This window comes from Saccopteryx leptura, chromosome 1 (assembly GCF_036850995.1).
Source record: "Saccopteryx leptura isolate mSacLep1 chromosome 1, mSacLep1_pri_phased_curated, whole genome shotgun sequence".
Taxonomy (NCBI): Eukaryota; Metazoa; Chordata; class Mammalia; order Chiroptera; family Emballonuridae; genus Saccopteryx; species Saccopteryx leptura.
The window spans coordinates 1573888-1597849 of record NC_089503.1 but is presented as its reverse complement, the minus strand read 5'-3'; the positions used below and the strand labels follow the sequence as shown (position 1 = coordinate 1597849).

Sequence of the window (23962 nt, the reverse complement as noted above, 5' to 3'; positions counted from 1 at the left end):
TGTAACCATCACCCTATGCTCGTCCTACCACTGCATTCTGAGAGCAGATACATTCTGTTGTGGTTTCACAGGTCCAGAGATGGGGAAGAATTCTGCTCTGGGATTGATCATACATACCCTGACTCTCATCCAGACCTGATGTAGATTGAAAACCTTTAAGAATTTCTAGTGGACGATGTTTAAAATGAGATGTGGGACTACTGTGGATGCTGGAACATATTGAGCTTGGAGGGTTTCTGTGATGAAATGAACGCATCTTGCATTTGGGACAGATGTGGTTCTTTGGTGACTGGAGGGTGAACCACGGTAGGTGTAAGGTTAATGGTATCCAAGATATTAGGTCCTAAGTCCTGGAGCCTGTACACAGTACCTTTTTTTTTTTTTTTTTTTTTTTTTTACTTTTTTTTGTATCTTTCTGAAGCTGGAAACAGGGAGAGACAGTCGGACAGACTCCCGCATGCGCCCGACTGGGATCCACCCGGCACGCCCACCAGGGGCTATGCTCTGCCCACCAGGGGGCGATGCTCTGCCCCTCCGGGGCGTCGCTCTGCCATGACCAGAGCCACTCTAGCGCCTGGGGCAGAGGCCAAGGAGCCATCCCCAGCGCCCGGGCCATCTTTGCTCCAATGGAGCCTTGGCTGCGGGAGGGGAAGAGAGAGACAGAGAGGAAGGAGGGGGGGGTTGGAGAAGCAAATGGGCGCTTCTCCTATGTGCCCTGGCCGGGAATCGAACCCGGGTCCCCCGCACGCCAGGCCGACACTCTACCGCTGAGCCAACCGGCCAGGGCCCACAGTACCTTATTTCGAAAATAATTTACGTGCAGATGTGATTGAAGATCTTTATTATTATTATTATTTGATTTTTAGAGAGAAGAAGGGAGAGAAAGAGAGGGAGAGACAGGATCATTAATCTGTTCTTGTGCGCACTGACCAGAGATTGAACCAATATCTGTGCTTCAACACGATCTTCTAGCCAACTGATCTATCCGTCCAGGTCTGATTGAAGATCTTGAGACAGAGATTATCCGCCTTGTCCAGGTGGCTCTAGACACAAATACATGAATCCTTAAGAGGAGACCCTCATTCCAGCTGTTGTTAGAGGGGGACGCGGCTCCCGGGAGCTCAGCGGGGTGCAGCATTGCAGGATTGGATGATGGGAGAGGACTCTATGGTGTCCCCAGACCGGCTCTCGCTCTGTGCCAAAAACACAGCAACCAGCCTCTCCTGGTTTAGTGGGACCAACGTCCAAGATCTCAGAATAGAGGGCAGCTTTGATAGTCCCAGAAAACAGCCCAAGTAAGGCTCATGTGGCTTGGCTTGGTTATCAGCTCAATCATGAGTGTGGAGAGGGCCCAGTCAGCGCCGTGTGGACAGGGTTACTGGGGCGCCCCCAGTGGTTCTGTGACAGGTCACCACAAACTCAGTGGGTCCAATGCAATGTCTTCTGAGAAAAGCAGCAGTGAGAACAAGGCCGGTGGAGGGGAAGGAGTTACCGTGCAGGTGACCCAGGGGTGTGCATGGACCTGCTGGACTTCCTGAAGGTCAGAGCAAGCAGGGCCCTGGGCGGTCGGCAGGGGCTCCGGTAGGTTCTGGGAGTGGCAGAGCCTGCTCCCTGGGGATGTGTGGGGCTGACCCAGGGAAGAATTGTGGGGAAAAGGGACAACACAGGTCCCTGGGGTCCCAGTGGTGCTCCAGTCACTTCCCAGTGCGGTGTGGGGTGCAGGGTGCTCAGGCCTTTGAGGAGACAGCGGATGTGGAAGTTGGAACAGAAGGAGGAAGATTCCTCTGGAGTGAGACAGTGGAGCAGAGCCCGTGAAGGGATCAGGGACGGGGAGCTGGGATCCTGCATCTGGGGGTCAGGAGGCCTCGTTCCCAGAGACAGAGCTTGAGCCCACGTTGGGGTTTGGGATCAGTGTACATCTCCTCTCAGAGAGCCCGATGGGCAGGGGCCACCTGCGGTGTGAGGTCAGAGCCTCAGGTCCTGCCCTGGCAGCAAATGGGGACACAGCAGCTGGACGAGGAGTAGCCACAGGAACCCCTGGAGCCACAGCCCCTGGAATGGCCACGCTTCCCAGGTTCTGCTGGTTGAGGGTATGGCACATAGACAAAAGAGGGGTCAGGTGTGGAGCTGCCTGGGCCAGGGGTCTATATACACCTGCTGGGGTCCCCTCCCTGTCTGTAGTGTCCTCCCACAGCCTCCTGGTAATAAGCAGGACCCCAGTGGGAGCTGATCCCTGTTCCCCCCAAACCTGAAATGCGTGGAGGCTGAGAGACCAGTGTCTGAGCCGGGACTGATGTGGAGGAGGGTCAGAGGGCAGGCGTGCAGCCTGCAGGGTCTGTTGAGGAAAGGTGGGTGTGGGGCTGAGGTCGTCCTAAGCCCAGGGCAGTGCTGCGGGAGCCCTTGTGTCTGTGTCCAGATTGAGAGCTCTCTCCTAAGGGCCCCAGTCTGGTTTCTGGGGCGGGCAGCCCAGGGAACATAGGCTGGATGGAGGGAGAGAGGAGGCTGGGTGTCCAGGGCTGTGCTAATGAGAGGTGAAAGCTTAGCGCCTGGTTTACAAGGATAATTAGTCAAATGAGGAGCTACCAGTGAGCTCATATAAGACATTCACCATCCAAGACTCCACCCCCGAACAGGCAGGGTGAGTGCAGAGTGGGTCCTCTGGGGACAGTCCGCCCACCTCCAGGTCTCAGGTGCGTTTATGGCTGGATCAGCAGGTAGCATGGCGTTTCCTTGTTTATTAAGACGTGAAATTATAAATCCCTTTGAAGCATGTAGCCAACCACTAACCCCATGCTTTTTTTTAAATTTTTTTAATTTTATTTATTCATTTTTAGAGAGGATAGAGAGAGGGAGAGAGACAGAGAGAAGGGGGGAGGAGGTGGAAGCATCAATTCCCATATGTGCCTTGACCAGGGAAGCCCAGGGTTTAGAACCGGCTTCCAGGTTGATGCTTTATCCACTGCGCCACCACAGTTCAGGCCACTAACCCCATTCTTTGCTATTTGTACACAATTCTCTCTAAGACAAGGTCCTGGTCTGTAAATCTGGCTTGGGCAGCAGGGGGCTCCTCCTGCATCTCCTCCCTTCCTGCTCTTCCCTCAATCCAAGTCATCACCATGTGTGAAATCCTGCCCCCAGATTACTTACACACCTTGGCTGGTCCCCATACACTCTGCCATAGCCGGTCTCACCTTCATGTCTCATCCCTCCAGGGGCCCCTGTCACCCCTGCCTGTCTGGACTGACCGTCTCCTCCCACACCACAGCCCCACCTGCCTCCCCGTCCTTGAGCTGGTGCCAGGTGGTGTCCCTCGTGTGACGCATGCCATGGGGACCGAGCAGACCCTGAAGCATGGAGGGTCCCTGACACCGTGGTGGAGTTCCAGGAGCCACAGGAGGGAGAGCGCAGAGCAGAGGGAGCTGAGATGCTCAGGACAGAGGAGCAGGGAGTGAGCAAGAATCAGGGAGACCAGGACTGGGAGGGAGGACACGTTTATTTAAAGAAAGCACTAGGTCAGGACTCCCAGACCTGAGGTCCAGGACAGACAGATTAGAGCCAGAGGGACAAGCACATTCCTCAGGGAGATGCTGAGAGCTGGGGTCACAGAGAGTGTGGAGGGGAGAGAAGTGACCTGGGACAGGAGGTGCTCAGTCCCTTTCTGGGAGCATCCACCAGCAGGTGCCTGGGCTGCCCTCTGCCAGGTCCAGCAGGACACCCCTGCTCTAGCCTCCTGCTTCCACAGTCCTGACACAGCAGGCAGGTGGGATGCAGGGTCAGATGGAGTGAGAGTCTCTGTCTGGGGCATAAGAGTCAGCTGTGCCAGGACCTCAGATCTTGCACTGGCAGCAAACGGGGGCACAGCAGCCGGAGCCACAGCCCCCACAGCTGCAGCAGGAACAAGCGGGCACACAGCAGCACACTGGCTTACAGCAGGGCACACAGCTGCACACGGGCACACAGCAGCTGGAGCCACAGCCCCCACAGCTGGAGCCACAGCCCCCACAGCTGCAGCAGGAACAGGTGGGCACACAGCAGCACACGGGCTTGCAGCAGCACACGGGCACACAGCAGCTGGAGCCACAGCCCCCGGAACAGCCCCCACAGCTCATGGTTCTGGTGGTTGAGGGTGGAGCAGGTCAGAGGAGCAGGTAGAGAGGGAGGTGGTCAGTGTGGAGCCCCCTGGGCCAGGGGCCTTTATATACCTGCCGGGTCAGGTGAGAAGCTGGGGCACGGTGACTTCCTGGTTCCTGTCTGTGCCCGTCCTGAGCCATGTTTGTTTTCTCCGTGTCCCTGTCCTCTCACTGGCTCAGGTGGTCCCACTGTCTTAATTTTCTAAATTTGGTGTCTTCCTCTCTGTTGGGCCCTATAATTAGGAACTCAGCTTCCGCTTGCACAGACAGGAACTGGTCACCTGCCTTTAGCTCATCTCATGTGACGGGCATAGGGTGGCCCAGCCTGCAGGACAGCAGAGTCCCGGGAACGTCCTCAGGTGTCTCACCTCCGGGCAGCTGCTCGCGCCAGGAGAGGCTGCAGCAGGAAGTACGGGAGCCTCGCTTGGTCTCAGAGGCTTATTTAGAAGACTGTTAATCTCCAATTAATTTTCCTTTCTGTTTAAAGATTTTATGTATTGATTGTGTGTGTGTGTGTGTGTGTGTGTGTGTGTGTGTGTGTGTGTGTGTGTGTGTGTATTTTTCCGAATAGGGTTTTGAGTTTCTTCAGATAAATTCCCAGAACTTGAATCACTGGATCATAAGGAAGTTCCTTTTATTTTTTTTTTAAATTTATGATTTTAACTTATTGTATTTACGTACATTCAAGTATCCCACGGAATACATCTCACCCACTCCTGTGTTCCCTTCCCCTAACCTTTTTCCCCCTCCTCCTCAATTCCTTCTCCCTTTCTCTCCAGGATTTGCTGTCCTGTTCTCTATAATGCTGTGTTATGATATATATTGAATAATTTCACTAATCTCTTTCCCTTCTCTGATCCCATCCTCTCTTCTACTTTCCCTCTGACCACTTTCTCTCTGGTCCCTTTGATCCCTCCTCTGTCTCAATTCCATTCCTCAGTTCACATTGTTCATTGGATTCCTCAGATAAGTAAGAGCATTGGTATTTTTCTTTCTCTGCCTGGCTTATTTTATTGAGTATGATAGTTTCCAGGTCCCTCCATGTTGTCACAAAAGATAAGATTTCCTTCTTTTTCATGGCCCCATAGTATTCCATTGTGTATATGCACCACAACCTTTTAATCCACTCGTCCACTGATGGTCACTTGGGCTGTTTCTAGATCTTCGCTATTGTGAACAATGCTGCCATAAACATGGGGGTGCATTTCTTCTTTTCAAACAGTGCTATGGTGTTCTTGGGGTATATTCCTAAAAGTGGGATGGCTGGGTCAAAAGGCAGTTCAATTTTTAATTTTTTGAGGAATCTCCATACTGTTTTCCACAGTAGCTGCACCAGTCTGCATTCCCACCAGCAGTGCAGGAGGGTTCCCTTTTCTCCACATCCTCGCCAGCACTTATTCTGTGTTGTTTTGTTGATGAGCGCCATTCTGACTGGTGTGAGGTGATATCTTATTGTGGTTTTAATTTGCGTTTCTCTAATGATTAATGATTATGAGCATTTTTTCATCAGCCTATTGGCCATCTGTATGTCCTCTTGAAGAAGTGTGTATTCATTTTTTTTGCCCATTTTTTGATTGAATTATTTACCTTCCTGGTTTTGAGTTTTACAAGTTTTTTATAAATTTTGGTTATTAACCTCTTATCAGACGCATTGTCAAATATATTCTCTCATTGTATGGGTTGTCTATTTATTTTGTTAATGGTGTCTTTTGCTGTGCAAAAGCTTTTTAGTTTGATATAGTCCCATTTGTTCATCCTGTCCTTTATGTCACTTGCCCACGGAGATAAATCAGCAAAAATATTGCTACAAGAAATATCAAAGAGTTTACTGCCTATGTTTACTTCCAAGATGTTTATGGTTTCACGCCTTACATTTAAGTCTTTTATCCATTTTGAGTTTATTTCTGTGAATGGTGTAAGTTGGTGATCCAGTTTCATTTTTTTGCAAGTACCTGTCCAATTTTCCCAGCACCATTTGTTAAGGAGACTGTTTTTACTCCATTGTATGCTCTTACCTCCTTTATCAAATATCAATTATTCATAAAGATGTGGGTTTATTTCTGGGTTCTCTGTTCTATTCCATTGATCTATATGTCTGTTCTTATGCCAGTACCAGGCTGTTTTGAGTACGATGGCCTTGTAGTATAACTTGATATCGGGGAAGTGTGATACCTCCCACTTTATTCTTCCTTTTCAGGATTGCTGAGGCTATTCGTGTTTTTATTTTGGTTCCATACAAATTTTTGGAATATTTCTTTGAAGTGTGTCATTGGTATTTTAATAGGAATTGCATTGAATTTATAGAATACTTTGGGTAATATAGGCATTTTTATGATGTTTATTCTTAACCGCGAACACTGTATATGCTTCCACTAGTTTTTATCTTCCTTGATATCCTTTATCAATGTTTTATAATTTTCTGAGTACAAGTTTTAACCTCTTTGGTTAAATTTAGCCTTAGGTATTTTAATTTTTTTTTGCTGCAATAGTGTAGGGGATTTTTTTCTTAATTTCTCTTTCAGATAGGTCATTGTTGGTGTATAAAAATGCCACTGAGCCTGACCTGTGGTGGTGCAGTGGATAAAGTGTCGACCTGGATATGCTGAGGTCACCGGTTCAAAACCCTGGGCTTGCATGGTCAATGCACATATGGGAGTTGATGCTTCCAGCTCCTCCCCCCTTCTCTCTCTCTGTCTCTCCTCTCTCTCTCTCTCTCTCTCTGTCTTTCTCTCTCTCTCTCTCTGTCTCTCCCTCTCCTCTCTAAAATGAATAAATAAAAAAGGCTAAAAATGCCACTGATATCTGAATATTGATTTTATATCCTGCCACCTTGCAGAATTCATTTATCAGGTCCAGTAGTTTTTTGACTGAGACTTTAAAGTTTTCTATGTACAGTATCATATCATCAGCAAATAATGATAGTTTTACTTCTTCTTATGCCTTTTATCTCTTCTTCTTATCTGATTGCTGTGGCTAGGACTTCCAGATCTATGTTGAATAAGAGGGGTGAAAGGGGGCACCCCTGCCTTGTTCCTGATCTTAAGGGGATTGCTTTTAATTTTTGCCCATTGAGTATGATGTTGGCTGTGGGTTTGTCATAGATGGCCTTTATCATGTAGAGGTATGTTCCCTGTATTCCCACTTTGCTGAGAGTTTTGATCATGAATGTGTGCTGGATTTTATCAACTGTTTTTCTGCATCTATTGAAATTATCATGTGGTTTTTCTCCTTCCTTTTGTTTATGTGATGTATCACATTGATTGATTTGCGAATATTGTACCAGCCTTGCCTCACCAGAATAAATTCCACTTGATCATGATGTATAATATTTTTCATGTATTGCTGGATCTGGTTTGCTAATATTTTGTTGAGGATTTTAGTATCTAAGTTCATCAGGGATATTGGTCTATAGTTTTCTTTCTTTGTGTTGTCTTTGCCTGGTTTTGGAATCAGTATTATACTTGCTTCATAAAAGGAACTTGGAAGTGCTCCATCCTCTTGAAATTTTTGAAATAGCTTGAGAAAGATAAGTGTTAGTTCTTTTTTGAATATTTGGTAAAATTCGCCTGAGAAGCCATTGGGCCCTGGGCTTTTGCTTGTTAGGAGTTTTTTGATAACTGTTCCAATCTCATTTGATGAAACCAGCCTGTTTAGGTTTTCTGATTCTTCCAAATTGATTTCTGAAAGATTTTATGTTTTGAGGAATTTGTCCATTTTGCCTACGTTTTCTAATTTTCTGGCATACAGTACTTCATAGTATTTTCTTGCAGTCCTTTGTATTACAGCTGTGTCACATGTTACTTCTCTTCTCTCATTTCTAATTATATTTATTTGAGTCCTCTCTCTTTTTTTCTTGATGAGTTTGGTTAAAGGTTCATCTGTCTTGTTTACCGTTTCAAAGAACCAGCTCTTGGTTTCATTGATCCTCTGTATTGTTTTTTCAGCCTCTTTATCATTTATTTTCTCTCTGATCTTTATTATTTCCTTCCTTCTACTTCCTCTGGGCTTTACTTGCTGTTCTTTTGTAGTTTTTTTTAGATGCAGGGTTAAATGGTCTATTTGAGCTTTTTCTAGTTTCTTAAGGTATGTCGATAGTGCTATGAATTTCCCTCCCAGGACTGCTTTTGCTGTGTCCCATAAATTTTGAGTTGTTGTATGTTCATTTTCATATGTTTCAAGGAAATTTTTTATTTCTCCCTTGATCTCATTTTAACTCATTCATTATTTAATAATATGCTATTTAGTTTCCAAGTGTTTGAGTGTTTTTCAGTTTTTCTATTGTAGTTGATTTCTAGTTTCCTGCCATTGTGATCCGAGAAGATGCCTGATATGATTTCAATCTTCTTAAATTTACTGAGACTTGTTTTGTGTCCTAACATGTGGTATATCTTAGAGAACATGCCATGAGCACTTGAAAACAATGTATATTCTGCTGCTTTAGGGTGAAAGGTTCTGAAGATATCTATTAAATCCAGTTGATCTAGTGTGTCCTTTAAGTCTGCTGTTTCTTTGTTAATTTTCTTTCTTGAGGATCTATCTAATGATGTTAATGGGGTATTGAAGTCCCCTACTATTATAATATTGCTGTTGATCTCTCAAGTCTGCTTTATATATTTAGGTGCTTCTATATTAGGTGTGTAGATATTTATAATGGTTTTATCTTCCTGTTGTATTGTTCCCTTTATCATTATGTAGTGACTTTCTTTATCATTTACTATATCCTTTGTTTTAGAGTCCATTTAGTCTGATATAAATATTGCTACCCCAGCTTCTTTTTTTATTTCCATTTGCATGAAATATTTTTTTTCCATCCTTTTATCTTCAGTCTATGTGCATCTTCTGTTTTAAGGTGTGTCTCTTGTAGACAGTATATGTACGGGTCCTGTTTTCCTATCCATGTAGCTACCCTATGTCTTTTGATTGGAGCATTTAATCCATTTACATTTAAGGTTATTATTGATATGTAGTTCTTTATTGACATTTTATTCTTTAAATCTACATTCCTCTTTTACTAGATTTCCCCCCTCTCTGTTCTGTTTACAGCAGGCCCTTTATCATTTCCTACAGCATTGATTTGGTTGTTTGAATTTCTTGAGTTTTTATTTTGTCTGGGAAGCTTTTTATTTCTCCTTCAACTTTAAATGATAGCTTCTCTGGATATGGAAGTGTTGGTTGCTGGCTCTTGTTCTGCATTACTTTGAATATTTCTTGCCACTCCCTTCTGTCCTCAAGTGTTTCTGTTGAGAAGTCAGATGTCATTCTTATGGGGGGGGTCCTCTGTAGGTAATTGACTACTTCTCTCTTACAACTTTTAGTATTCATGTTTTATCTCTTAATTTTTGTATTTTAATTTTGATATGTCCTGGAGTAGGCCTCTTTGGGTTCATCCTTAATGGGACTCAATGCTTCTTGAACTTGTAAGACTTTTTCCTGTATCAATTTAAGAAAGTTTTCAGCTATGATTTCTTCAATCAGATTCTCTAATCATTGATCTTTCTCTTCTCCTTCAGGAACCACTATGATGCGTTGTTGTTTCTCTTCATGTTGTCACAGAGCTTTCTTATAGTTTCCTCAGTCTTTTTGAATCTCTTTTGTTTTTGTTGTTCTGCTTCCTTGCTTTTGTTTATCTTATCCTCTAAATTGCTGGTTTGATCCTCTGCTTCATCCAGCCTGCTTTTAGTTCCTTCCAGTGTGGTCTTCATTTCTGATATTGTATTTGTCATTTATGACTGGTTCATTTTATTATTTCAATGTCTTTTTTGATACTTGCTATCTCTTTATTTATGTGCTCATTATGTCCATCCATAGTTGCTCTAAGATCATTGGGCATCCTAACAATCATTATTTTAAACTCTGCATCTGATAATTTGATTATTTCCATTTTATTCAAATCTTTTTCTGGTGATTTCTTTTGTTGATTCATTTAGATTGCATTTCTCTGCCTTCCCAATTTGTCTGTGTATAAAAAGGTTGTGGCCACAAGAGACCAATGGGTGTGGCCTCTGTAATTTCTTAGTTTGGCCAATCTTCAGGCCCACCACCGCCTTTGTCACTGCATCAGGCATAGTGCACAGGCATTGCCAGTGCTGGCCCACCGCTACTGTTGGTGTGGCTTTCGCCTCGCCTCCGTGGGCAGGACTACATTCACATGTTCGGGCTGCAAACCTTGGCCGGATCCCAGCCTACACCCTGCCCCCACAAGCAGGATTGCAGGCGGGACCTCTTTTGTATGCACTGTCAGTAGCTGTGCCAGCCCCCAACTTCTGCCTCTGCGGATGGGTCCATTCTCCTGTGTCCCACCACCGCCCGCCTGCGGTTGAGCACTCAGCCATATCGGGGTGGCATTGTAGCTTAGTCTTCAGCACTCAATACTTTTCCTGACAAGCTCCCTACTTCTAAGTGACTCTGCTCTGATTGCCATGAGAGAACTTGTTTGGCAGATGTCCTGCTTTCCTTTGCCAGTACTGCTGCTTCCAGGGGAAATATTCTCTTCAGATTTGGGGAATGACTCAACTCAGGAGTTAGAGTGGCTGTCCTTCAAAGTGTTTCTCCCTGTGCCTCCTAGACTACACTTTCTTTCTGCGGCTTCAGTCCTCTCAGCTCTCCACATTCTCCAGAGCCCTGGGTGAGTGGTTGTGAGAGAGGTTTTCTGTGTGATCCCCATAAAAAGATCCTGGGTCTGAGAAATCTGTCTCTTTCTCATAAACAGTAAACTGGCTTGTTTTGCAGCTAAATGCTGTCTGTACACCTCTTCTAGGCTCTGGGGCTGCATGCTGGAGCTTCAGTTCTGGGGCCCAGGATCTGCCCCTCTCTGGTAAAACCCTACTACCATACAAGTCACTCTGGGCCACCATTCGCTCCCAGAAGCTCGGCAGCCCACTCTGCATTTCCACTTTTTCTACCAGTCTCAGTGTGGCTTCTTTGGTGATCTGTGGTTATAGATTCCTCTTGGTTTAGCCCAATATTGGTTTTTCCACATGATTGTTCTTAAAAGTAAGTTGTAATCCACTTCAGTTCTGAAAGGGGGATGTTGGAATGCCGACCTACTCCATCGCAATCTTGCCACCCACCTTTAATTTTTTTAAGAAAACTCCATGTCCACAGAGGCTACACCAATCCTCAATCCCGCCAACAGTGCACGGGGGTTCCTTTGTCCCACCACATTCTCGCCTGGACTTGCTGTTTGTTGAATTATTGATGACACCAATTCCAATATTTGTGAGGTAATATATCATTGCCTTTTAATTTGCATCTTTCCTATGATTAGTGACACTGAGCACCTTTCACATATCTGTTGGCCATCTTTGTGTCCTCTTTGGAGAAGTGTCTATATGAATCCATTGCCCATTTTTTAATGCACATTCTTTTGGTTATTTTGGTATTGAGTTGTATCACTTCTTCATAGGTTTTGGATAGTAGCCACTTATCAGAGGTGCCATTAGGGAATGTATCCTCCCATATCTGGTTCATATTCGTGTTGTGTTAAGGGTTTCCATTGCCACAGAAACACTGTTCAGTTTGAAGGTGTTGTATTTCTTGGGAATCCCCATGGGTAGAAGAAGGGTTCCCACCTAGCCCTCCTGGCTTTGTGCTATTTCCACTACACTGAGCACATTGTGGTTCTGAAGCCTCACATCTGATGCCCACCATGGCCAACACTTGTCACCTTTGGCTAGCAGACCAGCACCTCAGACAACCTGACCCCACCCAGGGGCAAGTGTTCCCTCAACCCTGCTGCTCCCCAGATGTGCCCACTTCCCCATGACAGGCAACCTCACCTCCAAGGACTGCCAGGGGCTCACACCTCAGAGCTGCCCCATGTTCTGTCTTATCTCGTATGTTTCAATCCTGCTGACTCTGCCTTTGACCTCAGTCCAGTTTTGCCTGTTTCGCTCTGGCCACAGCCACTGGTCAGGCCACCATCATCACCCGCCTGGGTTATCACAGGATAATCTGTCCAGCCTGTTCAATGCAGCAGCAAGGTGACCCCCATCTAATCCCAGGCCATGCATGTCTTCTGTGGTGGACGTTCCTGGAAATCCTGATGCCCTGGTGGTAAAGCCCTGTGTCTTCACTGACCTCTGAGACCAGACCTCAGAACCCATGTCAGCTCACTGCCCCTCTTGTTCCTGGGTCCCCTGCTACCTCCATGTCATCAAGGTTCCTCTGACACCCTAGCATGTGTCCTTAGAGCTACTGTACCTGCTGTCCACTACTTGTCCTCAGGGCCAGCCCAATATCCCCATATTTTTGCTCAAATGACCCCATCTCAGCAAGGTGCTGCGTGCACACCATTTGAGATATATACCCATTGCCTCTCATGCACCCCTGCTGGCCCACCCCTTCCCTCCTGTCCTATGTCATTAATCATACTTGTCAACATCTGGCCATTTGTTCATTACTTCTCTCCCTGATGTTTGTATCCACATCATAGGTGCTACAAAGGTAAGCACATTTCATTCGTTTCTTTCTCTTCCCTGTACTTGGAGTCATACAGGGTGCATCCTGAGTACCCTATCAAGTTGTTCGATGGATTCATAAACTTACATGTGCTTCAAGATAGAGGAGATGGGAAGATGCATTGAGTTCGTCATCCACTATAAATTAATTGATGTGTGCTGGTCGTCAGTAACATGACCACATCACACACATATGTGTGTAAATTAACTCACAATGGACACGGCTGGATCCCCATCCCATGTGTGCTGAGACATGTTCCACCCAAATTCCACCCCCCCCTTCCAAAAACCGCCTGTGCTGACCTTTCCGCCCACAGAGCACATCTGGCTGCCCTTCAGTGTTGTAGAATGGGACGCTGTAATGTGTGTGTGCGTGCTAGTGGTCCAGTGTCCACCCTCCCCATGTTCTGTGACTGAGAGTCACATATGTGGGTGTTCAAAGCTGGAGTTAATCATTTTTATGTTTCAATACCATTGCATGAGTGGACGCTGGGTCCACTGATACCTGGGAGGGTCCCTGATACCTGGGAGTGGGGTCAGGAAGCCACAGGAAGGAGAACACAGAGTGGAGGGAGCTGAGATGCTCAGGACAGAGGAGCAGGGCGTGAGAAAGGATCAATGGACACCAGGACTGGGAGGGAGGACACATTTATTTAAAGTAACCACTAGGTCAGGACTCCCAGACCTGAGGTCCAGGACAGACAGATTAGAGCCAGAGAGACAAGAACATTCCTCAGGGAGATGCCGACGGTGGGGTCGCAGGGAGAGGGGAGGGGAGAGACCTGACCTGGGACAGGAAGTGCTCAGTCCACTTCTGGGAGCGTCCACCAGCAGGTGCCTGGGCTGCCCTCTGCCAGGTCCAGCAGGCCACCCCTTCTCTAGTCTCCTGCTTCCACAGTCCTGACACAGCAGGCAGGTGGGGTGCAGGGTCATATGGAGTGAGGGTCTCTGTCTGGAGCATAAGAGTCAGCTGTGCCAGGTCCTCAGATCTTGCACTGACAGCAAATGGGGGCACAGCAGCTGGAGCCACAGCCGCCACAGCTGGAGCTGGAACAGGCTGGCACACAGCAGCACACAGGCTTGCAGGAGCAGATGGGCACACAGCAGCTGGAGCCACAGCCCCCACAGCTGGAACCACAGCCCCCACAGCTGCAGCAGGAACAGGTGGGCACACAGCAGCACACGGGCTTACAGCAGGGCACACAGCTGCACACAGGCACACAGCAGCTGGAGCCACAGCCCCCACAGCTGGAGCCACAGCCCCCACAGCTGCAGCAGGAACAGGTGGGCACACAGCAGCACACGGGCTTGCAGCAGCAGACGGGCACACAGCAGCTGGAGCCACAGCCCCCGGAACAGCCCCCACAGCTCATGGTTCTGGTGGTTGAGGGTGGAGCAGGTCAGAGGAGCAGGTAGAGAGGGAGGTGGTCAGTGTGGAGCCCCCTAGTCCAGGGGCCTTTATATACCTGCTGGGTCAGGTGAGATGCTGGGGCACAGTGACTTCCTGGTTCCTGTCTGTGCCCCGTCCTCTGCCCCCTGTCCCTGTCCTCTCACTGGCTCAGGTGGTCCCACTGTCTTAAGTTTCTAAATTTGGTGTCTTTCTCTCTGTTGGGTCCTATAATTAGGAACTCAGCTTCCGCTTGCACGGACAGGAACTGGTCACCTGCCTTTAGCTCATCTCGTGTGACGGGCATAGGGTGGCCCAGCCTGCAGGACAGCAGAGTCCCGGGAACGTCCTCAGGTGTTTCACCTCCGGGCAGCTGCTCGCGCCAGGAGAGACTGCAGCAGGAAGTGCAGGAGCCTCGCTTGGTCTGAGAGGGTTATCTAGAAGACTGTTAATCTCCAATTAATTTTCCTTTCTGTTTTAAAGGTTTTATGTATTGATTGCGTGTGTGTGTGTCTGTGTTTGTGTGTGTATTTTTCAAAATAATGTTTGGAGTTTCTTCAGATAAATTCCCAGAACTGGAGAATCACTGAGTCATAAGGCAGTTCCATTTTTAATTTTTTTTAATTTATACTTTGAACTTATTGTGTTTACATACATTCAAGTGCCCCACCTAATATATTGCCCCACCCCTGTATTCTTCTCACCCCCCTCTTTTGCCCCCTCCCCACAATACTTTCCCCCTTTCTCTCCAGGATTTGCTGTCCTGTTCTCTATAATGCTGTGTTATGTATATATAATTTCATTCATCTCTTTCCCTTCTCTGATCCCATCCTTTCTTCTACTTTCCCTCTGACCGCTTTCCCTCTGGTCCCTTTGATCCCTCCTCTGCCTCTGTTTCTCAGTTCACATTGTTGATTGGATTCCTCAAATGAGTGAGCTCGTATATTTTTCTTTCTCTGCCTGGCTTATTTCACTTAGCATGATGGTTTTCTGGTCCCTCCATGTTGTCACAAAAGGTAAGATTTCCTTCTTTTTCATGGCCCCATAGTATTCCATTGTGTATATGCACCACATCCTTTTAATCCACTCGTCCACTGATGGTCACTTGGGCTGTTTCCAGATCTTGGCTATTGTAAACAATGCTGCCATAAACATGGGGGTGCATTTCTTCTTTTGAATCAGTGATTTGGTATTCAAAGGATATATTTCTAACAGTGGGATGGCTGGGTCAAAAGGCAGTTCCAATTTAATTTTTGAGGAATCTCCATACTGTTTTCTACAGAGGCTGCACCAGTCTGCATTCCCACCAACAGTGCAGGAGGGTCCCTTATCTCCACACCATCGCCAGCACTTATTCTGTGTTCTTTTGTTAAAGAGCCAGTCTGACAGGTGTGAGGTGATATCTTATAGTGGTTTTAATTTCCATTTCTCTAATGATTAATGATGTTGAACATTCTTTTATCTGCCTATTGGCCATCTCTACGTCCTCTTTAGAGAAGTGTGTATTCATTCTTTTTGCCAATTATTTTATTGAATTATTAGGATTCCTGGTTTTGAGTTTTACTAGTTCTTTATAAATTTTGGTTATTAACCCCTTATCAGATGTTTTGGCGAATATATTCTTCCATTGTGTGTGTCGTCTATTTATTTATTTATTTATTTATTTTTTTTACAGAAACAGAGAGAGAGACATAGTGAGGGATAGTCAGGGATAGACAAACAGGGACGGAGAGATGAGAAACATCAATCATCAGTTTTCCGTCGTGACACCTTAGCTGTTCATTGATTGCTTTCTCATATGTGCCTTGACCATGGGCCTTCAGCAGACCGAGTACCCCCTTGCTTGAGTCAGCGACTTTGGGTCCAAGCTGGTGAGCTATATTGCTCAAACTAGATGAGACCACGCTCAAGTTGGTGACCTCGGGGTCTCAAACCTGGGTCCTCAGCAATCCAGTTCGACACTCTATCCACTGCGCCACCGGCTGGTCAGGCTGTCTATTTATTTTGTTAATTGTTTTTGTTTTTTGTTTTGTTTTTTTTTGTATTTTTCTTAAGTTGTAAATGGAGAGGCAGTCAGACAGACTCCCGCATGCGCCCGACTGGGATCCACCTGGCATGCCCACCAGGGGGCTATGCTCTGCCCATCTGGGCATCACTCTGGTGCAACCAGAGCCATTCTAGAGCATGAGGCAAAAGCCACAGAGCCATCCTCAGTGCCCAGGGAAACTTTGCTCCAATGGAGCCTCGGCTGTGGGAGGGGAAGAGAGAGACAGAGAGGAAGGAGAGGGGGAGGGGTAGAGAGGCAGATGGGCACTTATCCTGTGTGCCCTGGTTGGAAATCGAACCTGGGACTCCCGCACGCCAGGCCGACACTCTACCACTGAGCCAAACTGCCAGGGCCTGTTAATGGTGTCTTTTGCTGTGCAAAAGCTTTCTAGTTTGATATAGTCCCATTTTTTCATCCTGTCCTTTATTTCACTTGCCCGTGGAGATAAATCAGCAAAAATATTGATACGAGAGATATCAGAGAGTTTACTGCCTATGTTTTCTTCCAAGATGTTTATGTTTTCATGACTTACATTTTAGTCTTTTATCCATTTTGAGGTTATTTCTGTGAATGGTGTTAGTTGGTGATCCAGTTTCATTTTTTTTGGAAGTACCTATCCAATTTTCCTAACACCATTTATTAAAGAGACTGTCTTTACTCCATTGTATGGTCTTACCTCCTTTGTCAAATATCAATTATTCATAAAGATGTGGGTTTATTTCTGGGTTCTCTGTTCTGTTCCTTTGATCCATATGCCTGTTCTTATGCCAGTACCAGGCTGTTCTGAGTACAATGGCCTTGTAGTATAACTTCATATCAGGAAGTGTGATACCTCCCACTTTATTCCTCTTTTTCAGGATTGCTGAGGTTATTTGTGTTCTTATTTTGGTTCCATATAAATTTTTGGAATATTTTTTCTATATCTTTAAAATATGTCATTGGTATTTTAATAGGAATTACATTAAATTTATAGATTGCTTTGGGTAATGTAGGCATTTTAATGATGTTTATTCTTCTTATCCATGAACATGGTATATGCTTCCATTAGTTCTTATCTTCCTTGATTTTCTTTATCACTGTTTTATAATTTTCTGAGTACTAGTCTTTAACCTCTTTGGTTAAATTTACTCTTAGGTATTTTAATTTCTTTTGTTGCAATAGTGAAGGGGAGATTGTTTTCTTAATTTCTCTTTCAGATTGGTCATTGTTGGTGTATAAAAATGCCACTGATTTCTGAATATTGATTTTATATCGTGCCACCTTGCTGAGTTCATTATCAGGTCCCGTAGTTTTTTGAATGAGGCTTTAGGGTTTTCTATGTACAGTGTCATATCATCAGCAAGTAATGATAGTTTTACTTCTTCTTTTCCAATTTGGATGCCTTTTATCTCTTCTTCTTATCTCATTGCTGTGGCTAAAACTTCCAGGACTATGTTGAATAAGAGTGGTGAAAGGGGGCACCCCTGCCTTGTTCCTGATCTTAAAAGGATTGCTTTTAATTTTTGCCTATTGAGTATGATGTTGGCTGTGGTTTGTCATAGATGACCCTTATCATGTTGAGGTATGTTCCCTGTATTCTCACTTTATTGAGAGTTTTGATCAGGAATGGGTGCTGGATTTTATGAAAAGCTTTTTCTGCATCTATTGAAATTATCATGTGGTTTTTCTCCTTCCTTTTGTTTATGTGATGAATCACATTGATTGATTTGAGAATATTGTACCAGCCTTGCCTCACCAGAATAAATCCCAGTTGATCATGATGTATAATATTTTTCATGTATTGCTGGATCTGGTTTGCTAATATTTTGTTGAGAATTTTAGCATCTAAGTTCATCAGGGATATTGGTCTATAATTTTCTTTCTTCGTGTTGTCTTTGCCTGGTTTTGGAATGAGTAATATACTTGCCTCATAAAAGGAGCTTGGAAGTCGTCCATCCTCTTGAATTTTTTGAAATAGCTTGAGAAGGATAGGAGTTAGTTCTTCTTTGAATATTTGTTAAAATTTGCCTGTGAAGCCATAGGGCCCAGGGCTTTTGTTTCTTGTGAGTTTTTTGATAACTGTTCTAATTTCATTTGATGAAATCGGTCTGTTTAGGTTTTCTGATTCTTCTATATTGATTTTTGAAATATTGTATGTTTTGAGGAATTTGTCCATTTCGCCTAGGTTGTCTAATTTTCTGGCATACAGTTCTTCATAGTATTTTATTCAGTCCTTTGTATTTCCACTGTGTCAGTTGTTACTTCTCTTCTCTCATTTCTAATTTTATTTATTTGAGTCCTCTCTCTTTTTTTCTTGGTGAGTAGGGTTAAAGGTTCATCTATCTTGTTTATCTTTTCAAAAAACCAGCTCTTGGTTTCATTGATTCTCTGTATTGTTTTTTCAGCCTCTATGTAATTTATTTTTACTCTGATCTTTACTATTTCCTTCTTTCTACTTCCTCTGGGCTTTACTTGCTGTTCTTTTTTAGTTCTTTTAGATACAAGTTTAAATTGTTTATTTGAGCTTTTTCTAGCTTCTTAAGGTATGTCTGTAGTGCTATGAACTTCCCTCTCAGGACTGCTTTTGCTGTGTCTCATAATTTTGAGTTGTTGTATGTTCATTTTCACATGTTTCAAGGAAATTTTTTATTTCTCCCTTGATCTCATTTTAACTCATTCATTATTTAATAACATGCTATTTAGTTTCCAAGTGTTTGAGTGTGTTTCAGTTTTTCTATTGTAGTTGATTTCTAGTTTCATGCCATTGTGATCTGAGAAGATGCCTGATATGATTTCAATCTTCTTAAATTTACTGAGACTTGTTTTGTGTCCTAACACGTGTTATATCCTAGAGAATGTGCCATGAGCATATGAAAACAATGTATATTCTACTGCTTTAGAGTGAAAGGTTCTGAAGATACCTATTAAATCCAGTTGATCTAGTGTGTCCTTTAAGTCTGCTGTTTCTCTGTTAATTTTCTTTCTTGAGGATCTATCTAGTGATGTTTTAGGGTATTGAAATCCCGTACTATTATAGTATTGCTGTTGATCTTGCCCTTTATATCCATCAAAGTCTGCTTTATATATTTAGGTGCTTCTATATTAGGTGTGTAGATATTTATAATGGTTTTATCTTCCTGTTGTATTGTTCCTTTTATCATTATGTAGTGACTTTCTTTATCTTTTGCTATATCCTTTGTTTTAAAGTCCATTTAGTCTGATATAAGTATTGCTATTCCAGCTTTTTTTCTTCATTTCCATTTGCATGAAATATTTTATTCCATTTTTTTTATCTTCAGTCTATGTACTTCGTCTGTTTTAAGGTGTGTCTCTTGTAGACAGAATATGTACAGGTCCTGTTTTCTAATCCATGTGGCTACCATATGTCTTTTGATTGGAGCATTTAATTCATTTACATTTAAGGTTATTATTGGTATGTAGTTGTTTCTTTCCATTTTATTCTTTAAATCTACATTTCTCTTTTACTAGATTTTCCCCCTCTTTTCTTTGTTTACAGGAGGCCCCTTATCATTTCCTACAGCATTGGTTTGGCTGTTTGAATTTCTTGAGTTTTTATTTTGTCTGGGATGCTTTTTATTTCTGCTTCAATTTTTTTCTTTTTCTTTTTTCTTTTTTTCATTTTTCCGAAGCTGGAAACGGGGAAGCAGTCAGACAGACTCCCGCATGCGCCTGGCCTGGATCCACCCAGCATGCACACCAGGGGGCGATGCTTTGTCCCTCTGGGGCATCGCTCTGTTGTGTCCAGAGCCATTCTAGCACCTGAGGCAGAGGCCACAGAGCCATCCCCAGCGTCCGGGCCATCTTTGCTCCAATGGAGCCTCGCTGCGGGAGGGGAAGAGAGAGACAGAAAGGAAGGAGAGGGGGAGGGCTGGAGAAGCAGATGGGCACCTCTTCTGTGTGCCCTAGCCAGGAATCGAACCCGGGACTCCTGAAGGCCGGGCCAACGCTCTACCACTGAGCCAACCGGCCAGGGCTCTCCTTCAACTTTTTTTCTTTTCTTTTTTTTTTTTTTTTGTATTTTTCTGAAGCTGGAAACGGGGAGAGAGAGTCAGACAGATTCCCGCATGTGCCCGACCGGGATCCACCCGGCACGCCCACCAGGGGGCAACGCTCTGCCCACCAGGGGGCGATGCTCTGCCCATCCGGGGCATCACTCTGTTGCGACCTGAGCCACTCCAGCGCCTGGGGCAGAGGCCAAGGAGCCATCCCCAGCACCCAGGCCATCTTTGCTCCAATGGAGCCTCGCTGTGGGAGGGGAAGAGAGAGACAGAGAGGAAGGAGAGGGGGAGGGGTGGAGAAGCAGATGGGCACTTCTCCTGGGTGCCCTGACTGGGAATCAAACCCGGGACTTCTGCATGCCAGGCCGACGCTCTACCACTGAGCCAACCGGCCAGGGCCCTCCTTCAATTTTAAATGATAACTTCTCTGGATATAGCAGTCTTGGTTGTTGGCTCTTGTTCTGCATTACTTTGAATATTTCTTGCCACTCCCTTCTGTCCTCAAGTGTTTCTGTTGAGAAGTCAGATGTCAATCTTATGGGGGGGGGTCCTCTGTAGGTAATTAACTGATTTTCTCTTACAGCTTTTAGTATTCATGTTTTTTCTCTTAATTTTTGTATTTTAATTATGATGTGTCTTGGAGTAGGCCTCTTTGAGTTCATCCTTAATGGGACTCAATGCTTCTTGAACTTGTGAGACTTTTTCCTGTATCAATTTAAGAAAGCTTTCAGCTATGATTTCTTCAATCTGATTCTCTATCCCTTGATCTTTCTCTTCTCCTTCAGGAATCACTATGATGCGCTGTTGTTTCTCTTCTTGTTGTCACAGAATATTATAGTTTTCGCAAACTTTTTGAATCTCTTTTGTTTTTGTTGTTCTGCTTCCTTGCTTTTGTTTATCTTGTCCTCTAAATTGCTGGTTTGATCCTCTGCTTCATCCAGCCTGCTTTTAGTTCCTTCCAGTGTGGTCTTCATTTCTGATATTGTGTTTGTCATTTCTGACTGGTTCATTTTATTATTTCAATGTCCTTTTTGATACTTGCTATCTTTTTATTTACATGCTCGTTATATCCATTCATAGTTGCTCTGAGATCATTGAGCATCCTAACGATCATTATTTTAAACTCTGCATCCGATAATTTGATTATTTCATCTTATTCAAATATATTTCTGGGGATTTCTCTTGTTGATTCATTTAGATGGCATTTCTCTGTCTTCTCACTTTGTCTGTGTATAAGAAGGGTGTGCCCACAGAAGACCAATGGGTGTGGCCTCTGTGATTTTTAGGTGTGGCCAGTCTGCAAGCCCACCACCGCCTTTGCCACCACATCAGGTATAGAGCACAGGCATTGCCAGTGCCGGCCCACAGCTACAGTCTGTGTAGCTTCCGCCTCACCTCTGTAGGCAGGACTGCATTCACACGTCCGGGCTGTAAACCTTGGCAGGCCCCCAGCCTCCACCCTGCCCACAAAGGCAGGATTGCAGGCGAGACTGCTTTCGTGTGCACTCTAAGTAGCTGCGCAAGCCCCCAGCTTCTGCCTCTGTGGACAAGACCATGCTCCACAACCGCCCGCCCGCCGGCGAGCACTCAGGCATATGGGGTGGCATGGGAACTCAGTCCTCAGCACTCAATAATTTTTCTCTGACAGGCTTCCTACTTCTAAGCAACTCTGCTCTGAGTGCCACGGGAGAGCTTGTATGGCTGATGTCCTGCATTCCTTTGCTGGTATTTCTGTTTCCAGGGGAAATATTCTCTTCAGATTTGGGGAATGACAGCTCAGGAGTTAGGGTGGTGGTCCCTCAAACTATTTATCCCTGTGCCTTCTAGATTACACTGTCTTCCTGCTGCTCCAGTCCTCTAACCTCTCCATGTTACACAGAGCCCCGGGTGAGTGGTTTGAGAGAGGTTTTCTGCGTGATCCCCTTAAAAAGGTACTGGGTCTGAGAAATCTGTCTCTTTCTTGTAAACAGTAAACTGGCTTGTTTTGCAGCTAAATGTTGTCTGTACACCTCTTCTAGGCTCTGGGGCTGCATGCCGGAGCTTCAGTTTTGGGGCCCAGGACCCACCCCTCTCTGGTAAAACCCTACTACTGTGTGAGTGCCTCTGGGCCATTGTTCACTCCCAGGAGCTCGGCATCCTTCTCCGCATTTCCACTTTTCCTACCAATCTCTATGTGGCTTCTTTCGTGATCTTTGGTTATAGATTCCTCTTGGTTTAGCCCAATGTTGGTTTTTCCAGATGATTGTTCTTAAAAGTAAGTTGTAATCCACTTCAGTTCTGAAAGGTGGATGTTGGAACCTCGACCTACTCCATCGCCATCTTGCTGCACATTTTTAATTTTTTTGAGGAAACTCCATGTTCACAGGGGCTACACCAATCCTTAATCACACCAACAGTGCATGGGGGTTCCTTTGTCCCCACACTCTTGTCTGGACTTGCTGTTTGTTGAATTATTGATGACAGCCATTCTGACAGTTGTGAGGTGATATCTCATTCCCTTTTAATTTGCATCTTTCTTATGATTAGTGACACTGACCACCTTTTCACGTATCTGTTGGCCATCTGTGTGTCCTCTTTGGAGAAGTGTCTATACGAATCCATTGCCCATTTTTTAATTCGCATTCTTTGGGTTAATTTGGTATTGAGTTGTATCACTTCTTCATAGGTTTTGGAGAGTAGCCCCTTATCAGAGGTGCCATTAGGGAATGTATCCTCCCATATCTGGTTCCTATTCACGTTGTATTCAGGGTTTCCATTGACACAGAAACACTGTTCAGTTTGAAGGTGTTATATTTTTTGGGAATCCCCACAGGGAGAAGAAGGGTTCCTGCCTGGCCCTCCTGGCTTTGTTCTCTCTCCACTATGGTGAATACATTGGGGTCCTGCAGTCTCGTGTCTGATGCCCACCCTGGCCAACACCTGTGCCCTCTGGCTAGCAGACCAGCACCTCGGACAACCTGACCCCACCCAGGGGCAAGTGTTCTCTCAGCCCTGCTGCTCCCCAGATGTGCCCACTTCCCCATGACAGGCAACCTCACCTCCAAGGACTGCCAGGAGCTCACACCTCAGAGCCGCCCCATGTCCTGTCTTATCTCGTATGTTTCAATGCTGCTGACTCTGCCTTTGACCTCAGTCCAGTTTTGCCTGTTTCTCCCTGGCCATGGACACTGGTCAGGTCACCATCATCACCCACCTGGGTTATCACAGGATAATCTGTCCAGTCTGTTCAATGCAGCAGCAAGGTGACCCCATCTGATCTCAGGCCATGCCTGTCTTCTGTGGTGGACATTCCTGCGACATCCTGATGCCCTGGGGGTGAAGCCCTGAGTCTTCATTGACCTCTGAGACCAGACCTCAGACCCCATGTCAGCTCACTGCCCCTCTTGTTCCTGGGTCCCCTGCTACCTCCATGTCATCAAGGTTCCTCTGACACCCCAGCATGTGTCCTTAGAGCTACTGTAACTGCTGTCCCCTACATGTCCTCAGGGCCAGCCCAATATCTCCAAACTTTTGCTCAAATGACCCCGTCTCAGCAAGGTGCTGCGTGCACACCATTTGAGATATATACCCATTGCCTCTCCTGCATCCCTGCTGGCCCACCCCTTCCCTCCTGTCCTATGTCATTAATCATACTTGTCAACATCTGGCCGTTTGTTCATTACTTGCTTCTCTCCCTGATGTTTCTACCCACATCGTAGATGCTACAAAGGCAAGCACATTTCACTCATTTCTTTCTCTTCCCTGTACTTGGAGTCATACAGGGTGCATCCTGGGTGCCCTATCAAGTTGTTCGATGGATTCATAAACTTACATGTGCTTCAAGATAGAGGAGAAGGGAAGATGCATTGAGTCCGTCATCCACTATGAATTAATTGATGTGTGCTGGTCATCAGTAACGTGACCACATCACACATATATGTGTGTAAACTACCTCATAATGG

At 45.2% G+C, this 23962-nt stretch overlaps 1 long non-coding RNA gene across 1 annotated transcript in view; it reads right to left on the bottom strand.

Moving 5' to 3' along the window:
- Positions 1–23962, bottom strand: part of LOC136399954 (uncharacterized) — a 122141-nt gene that overhangs the window by 18378 nt on the left and 79801 nt on the right. The window lies entirely within an intron of this gene.